The 7,004-nt window shown below is 35.7% G+C and overlaps 1 pseudogene; it reads right to left on the bottom strand.

Moving 5' to 3' along the window:
• Positions 1–679: 679 nt before the first annotated feature.
• Positions 680–1,726, bottom strand: LOC102817787 (annotated as a pseudogene).
• Positions 1,727–7,004: the final 5,278 nt, after the last annotated feature.

The raw sequence follows: 7,004 nt of genomic DNA on the forward strand, positions 1-7,004 counted from the left end.
GGATTAAATCTCAATGTCAAGAAAACAAAAATCCTCACCACTGGACCAATTAACAATTTTTATCAATGGAGAATAGATTAAAGTTGTCAAGGACTTCATTCTTCTTGGATCAACTATCAACACTCACGGAAGCAGCAGTCAAGAGATCAAATGATCTATTGCATTAGGCAAATCTGCTGCACAAGACCTTTTCAAGTGTTGAAGAGCAAAGATGTCAGCTTGAGGACTAAGGTGCTCCAGACCCAAGCCATGGTATTTTCAATAACCTTATATGCATGCGAAAGCTGGACAGTGAATAAGGAAGACCGTAGAAAAATTGATGCTTTTTAGTTATGGTGTTGGAGGATAATATTGAAAGTGCCATGGGCTGCCTAAAGAACCAATAGATCTGTTTTGGAAGAAGTGTAGCCAGAGTCTCCTTGGAGACCAAGATTGCCAAACTTCATCTCTCATATTTCGAACATAGTACCAGGAGGGACCAGTCACTAAAGAAGGACATAATTTGTGGTAAGATGGAAGGTCAAAGAAAAAGAGGTAGACCCTCAACGAGATGGATTGGCCAATTGGCAGCATCGATGGACTCAAGAGTGGCAACAGTAGTTAGGTTGGTCCACGATTGGGCAGTATTTAGTTTTGCTGTGCATGAGCTCACTATGGGTTGGTACCAACTTAATTGTACCTAACAACAATCACAGGCAGCCTTGATAAGATCTCCAGCAGCTGCAGCCTGAGATAGTATAAATCCCTGATTCTGGAATCTGAGTAACTAGCATTAAAAGCAGAACCATCAAATGGTTGGTGAACTCCCATGGCAACAACCTTGTACAGAAAGCTGGTGGTGTTGCTGCCTCTCTTGACATGCAATCCAGCACCAACCATATGCTTGAGCACACTGAATGCCTTTACTTCTGCACTTTTGATGGGAGCATTTTCTCCCATGAGATAAGCATGTACCAGGCTGTCTCCATTCTGTTCTCTGATTTCACCTCCATGGTAGATAGTCTTTGCTCAAGATAAACATAGCCCACCCCTCATGTTGAGAAACTGTTCAGCAACTTGCTTTAGAACAGGATGGCTCACACTAAGTCCAATGAAAACTATTATTTCACTTGTAAATTGTTCTGACTATAGTAAGGTTGCTCCACTGATGTCACTTTTCCAATTCTATAATCAGGACAAGATAAGGAATTAGCAAAGGCATGTAAATTTCAATGACATGTGCCTGTGGATTCTGGAATGCCACAGCTTTTTCAATCATTAGCTGGGACTGAAGGGCTGCTACTTCCCAACATCAAAATTCTGGTGCTGTGGTGACATTGAGCAGGAACTCCATTAGACTATGGGTATTGTCTCTCAGGCTTTCCATGGTATAAGCCATGTTTCCCCTTGTTGTAGTCACACTTAATTTACCACCAACTGCTTCAATCTCATGGGATATCTTGAAAGACAAAGCTCCTTTGGTAGTTAAGCTGGATGAAAGACACAGCAAAAGAGAGGTTCCCAAATTGCTGGAGTCCTCATACCTACTGCCTGCTTTAATGAACAAACCAATTCTTGATGCTTCTGTGGAAAGGGAAGCAATCACTAATCCATTTGATAATTTGGTAAACTCAAAGTCTTGAGGCTGCAGCTGTGCTCCTCCAGGGGCAGCTGAGGCTTTAACTCTGTGGGCATCTCTGATGGAATAAAATATCGAGAGGGTGCCAACTCTAGTTAACAGCTCCATGGCTCAAGGTTGGTGTAAGACACAGTCACCACCAGGTTAAGGGAAAGCAAGATAATGGCAGAGGGCGAAGTTTCTCAGCTTTTCTCAATGTTAACATATTTTAAATATCTTAATATTTGCATCAAAATACAATGCTTACACTATTTTTTCTATGTATATCATGTTTAAAATTTTTGTTTTCACCATACAACATATCTGTGAGTTAGGCAGGGAAATGTTCTGATCATCAGTTTGCAACTGAAGAAAATTAAAAAGAAAGCAAGCTACCAGTCACAGTGCTTGTATGTTTTCTCAATATGTTAACATTGAGAAAAGCTGGGAAGCTACCAGACCCCATGTACTTGGTCACTTAATCTATAAAGTCACTTGGTCACTTAATCTAAGACATACATAAATTTATTTTCATACGTGAACAAATTGAGTTTTAAAAACATTAATGGATAAACTCAAGATCACATAACTAGCAAATGTCTGTGTACAAATATGAAAGTAATTCAGGCTGACTCCATCAATGGCATACTAGCATGAAACCTACCATTTTCTGCAGCATAGTTCACAAACTCAGTTGGCTTCCTTAATCATACCTAAACCCTTTGGATATGTCAGAAAAAATAAGATACTCTCTTTCTGATTGTAGAATCAAAAAATTAAAAAAATATGCCATTGAATTTTTAATCTGTTCCCTCTGGAGTAATGTTGAAATTTTTCAGTGCTCAGAAGTCCCAGACTTTATCCTTGTTACTCCTAGGCCAGTCATCTTTACATAATGACTTATCCCTTAAGTCAAGCTTGTGGATTAAACATACCATACAAAACACATTGCCTTAAATGAAAATTAAGTGCCCAACACCAAATGAAGTGTATCTCAAGATTCTCCTTAACTCTTGATTGATATTAGTAATACACTGCATTAATTATAAATAATTATAAATTGGAATATATGTGCAGATATGTATAAAGCTAATATAAGTAATTTATTATGGGTTTATGTGTGCAAAATATTTACATTACCGAGTTTAAGCATTGTCAGTTGCTTAACTGAAAAGGCCTCTAATCTCAGTGGCTTAAAACACTAAAAGTTTGTTTCTCTTTTCTCAAAAAAAGTCTTGTAGAGGAGAGTCTCTTTCAGAGAGCTAAATTATTTCTGTCCTGTGATAATACTGTCCAGAATCCACATGTTGCTACTGTTGTTGTTAGTGCCATAGAGTTGGTTCTGACTCACAGTGATCCTATGTAGCATTTCTGAGGAGCAGCTGGTGGATTTGAACTGCCATCTTGTAGTTTGCTGTCCAAGTGTTTATCCTATAATGCCATACCAGGACAAAGTCAACACTCAGGAGAATAAAAATTAGGGAAGAAATACACTATTCAGCTTTTAACTGCTATAGTTTGAGAATTGTGCACATTACTTGTCACAATCCTTTGTCCCTTATTAGTAATGTGTCTCCAAATAATCAACAGAAAGGTCAGGAAATGTAGGGAAACACAGGATATTAAGTGGTGGCCCTACTTCAATGTTGTATAAGGGACAGGTTCTATTTCATAATAATTAATTCATCCTATATTTCATGTAAGCTGTAAATATAGAGGTATCCAAATCATTTCACCTTTTTTTCTCCTCAGTCAGTCTCTCCATCTCCATATATATATATTTAAATAAAGAAGATGAGATAGGTGGCCGTTGGCATCATTTTCAAAATTAAACATCTATTATTCTTTGAAATTTGTTTTTCAACTCAGATGTTTTTCTTTTCCTAAAGGCATGTCCACAAATCTATCATATAACATAAATAATGCATTGATTGAGAAAGTATTGAGTGTCCAAGTCTCAGATACTGTGAGAATTTCTGAAATACATCAAGGATTATACAAGGATCACAGAAATCTTACAAAAATATGTATTACAGTGATTATGTCAAAATAAAATAAAGTTATTTGTCTCTTGTTTGAGACTAATAACAATAAAAATGTATGCCTTCGAAGTTTTAGTCAGCTTCCTCTAGATTGATGCAGAAAATGTCAAGAATGAACAGTCCCAGACTTTCATAATCACAAGGAATATCTTACAAAATATGCAAAGCATATTGTAGGTAACATTTATAATTTAGTAGACAATCATTTAATATATTAATTGATTGGAATATTAATTGAAATCTTTCAACAAACTAGTCCATTACCTGAGCCAATCACTCATCTATGCAGAGAAATTTGGAAGACAACTACTATCTGATCAACTAAATGGAAGAGATCCATATTTGTGTACATTGCAAAGACAGGTGACCCAACGGAATGTGACTATCATCAGACAGTATCACATGCAAGAAAATTTTTGCCAAAGTGTACATTGACAGGGAACTGCCAGAGGTTCAAGTCAGATTCAGAGGAGGATAGGGAATGAGGTATATCATTGCTGACATCAGATGGATCTTAGAAGAAAGCAGAAAACACCATAAGGTGTTTACCTGTGCTTTATTGACTACACAATGACTTTCATTTGTGTGGATCATGGCAATTCATGTACAACATTGCGGAGAATGAGTATTCCAGAAAACTTAATTATGCTCATGAGGAACCTGTATGTAGACCAAGAGGCATAGTTCTAACAGAACCAGAGGATGCTGAATGATTTAAAATCAGGAAAGGTGTGCACTAAGATTGTATTCATTCACCATATTTATTCAATCTGCATGCTGAGCAAATAATCTGAGAAGATGGATTATATGAAGAGGAACATGGCATCAGCATTGGAGGAAGAGTCGATAACAACCCATGATATGCATATGACACAACCTCATTTGTTGGAAGTGAAGAGGACTTAAAATCCTTACTGGGAAGATCAAAGAGCACAACCTTCATTATGGGTAGCACCATTTGACCAATAAAAATCATCACGATAAATGAAGAAAAGAGTGAAGTTTTGTCAAAGGCTTCATTTTGCTTGTATCCACTAGCAACACTCCTGGAAGCTGCAGTCAAGAAACAAAATGACATATTGCATTAGGTAAATCTGCTGCACAAGAGTTCTTTAAAATGTTCAAGAGCCAAGATGCTAGTTTGAGAACTAATATGTGCCTGACTTAAGCAATTGTGTTTTCTATTGTCTTTTGATAAAATTATGTATAATTAAGTCAGTTCTGAACTCTCAGCTATTAATTTTCCTTTTCTTATCACAAAATAACACTTATCCAGATTTTTCAGGATGGTATACCTTATGTTTTGCTAATTGGTTGTTTTAGCTCTTCCCACAATTATAGCATTTCAATAAAATTGGTAATAGTTTAGTCAACTCTCTATTCTCAGGTATTTTCCTTTACTAGATAATTATTCTTACCCAGATGTTTCAGGACGGTTTACCTTGTTTTGCTTATTTCCTTATGTTTTCATATGCATGTGAAAGTTGGACAATGTATAAGTAGACAGTAGAAGAATTAATCCATTAGACTTACGATGTTGGAGACAAATATTAAAAATAACGTGGACTGCCAGAAGATCAAACAAATCTTTGCTGTCAAAAGTGGTGGTGGTGGTTATGTGCCGTGAAGTCAGTTCCGACTCTTAGCAACCCTGTACAGGGTTTCTGAGGCTATGTTGTCAAAAGTACAACCAGAATATTCCGTAAAAGTCAGGATGGCCAGAGTTTGCCTCTCATACTTCAGACATATTTTCAGGAAAAACCAGTCCCTGGAGAAGAACATCATGCTAGGTAAAATGGACAGTCATTGAAAAAGAGGAAGATCCCCAATGAGATGAATTGATACAGTGGCAGCAGCAATGCTCTTAAGCATAACAATGATTGTGAAGATGTTCCAGGACCAGGCAGTGTTTCCTTCTATTGTGCATAGGGTTGTTATGAGTAGGAAACCACTAAGTTACACCTAACAATCAGCAAAACATAAGGTATACCATCCTGAAACAATTTGGATAAAAGTTGTTATTTTTTTATAAGAAAAGGAAAATTAATAGCTAAGAGTACAGAGCTGACCAAATTATCCCCAAATTTATTGAAATGCTAAAATAGTGGTAAAGGTTAAAAATTGAAATATTATTATAAAATATGCATATCCACGAAATTACTGTAGAATATTTAAATAAAAGTCAATTTAAGAAATAAAATTACCATTTCATCTCAAGACAAAGAATTAGAATACATAATATACTTCTGCATTGTCTTGTTTACCTTGTTGTTTCAAAGGGCAAAAAATGACATTATAACCATGCAAAAGCTTTAAAAAGTCATTTTCACTTTGTGGACATTTAACATGTGCACCTGCTGTTGTACTGAACTGGCAGGTGGCTAACAATTTTTACCACAATAAAACTTTTCCTTTAATGCCCGCTTGTGGTTTCATGTCATTTTCTGCCCTGAGGAGAAGTGCATACCTGCTGTTTAATCTACCTAACTACCCTGCATGATGAGCTTGCTATTTTGTGCAGGTCTATGTTATAGCCGTAGTTTCATGATACATTATAGAGTTGCTTTGTTGCGAAACTGTCTATTCTTAAAGTCTTAGTGTAGTTCTATAAAACAATTCAAAAGAAAAGAAGCAGCAATGTGAAAACTTGTCTTCAGAGGTTAGGAAGGTACCCCTTCGTATATTCACTATTTTTAAGGGCTGGCCCTCAATTTTATTAATCCAGAAACTCAATATTATTGTTTTCCCAATAAATAATCAGACTTTGGGAAATCAGATCATGGTAAGAGTAACTAAACACACTCGACAATGATAATTCACTAATTTGAATGAATTTTCAGATATCATAAAACCAGAACACTAGAGTCTCTATCCAAATCATCCATTATCAGAATCAAACATCCATATGAAAGAATTTATAATTTAAGAGTAGTTTGATGGGCATTACTTTAGTACTAAAAGAATTGTACATTTTTTGAAGGATGTTTCATCTACTAGAACAATTTGATGAATTAATACTCTCTCCAGTAGTAGAATATACTTCTGAAAGGAAAGAAATTCACATTTATTAAAATTTAGTCGGTGTCAGCTGTGGTATTATTTATATGTGCAACTTCACTTAATCTATATAATATCCCAAAGTGAGTGACGTTATTATTCTCTTGAGCAAGTCTTTATGTTTTAAGAGGTGAAGTCAGAGGGGAAATTCTGACTTGTTTGGCATAAAAGGACATCAAAGCCTAGAAACTTTTTTTTTTAGAAAACGTGTTTGCTTTCATAATATTTTTAAACTTTTAATTATTGTACAAATATAACTAATATGACATTTGCCAATTCAACATCCTTCATATGTATGGTTCAGTGAC

This window comes from Chrysochloris asiatica, unplaced genomic scaffold, assembly GCF_000296735.1.
Source record: "Chrysochloris asiatica unplaced genomic scaffold, ChrAsi1.0 scaffold00115, whole genome shotgun sequence".
Classification (NCBI taxonomy): Eukaryota; Metazoa; Chordata; class Mammalia; order Afrosoricida; family Chrysochloridae; genus Chrysochloris; species Chrysochloris asiatica.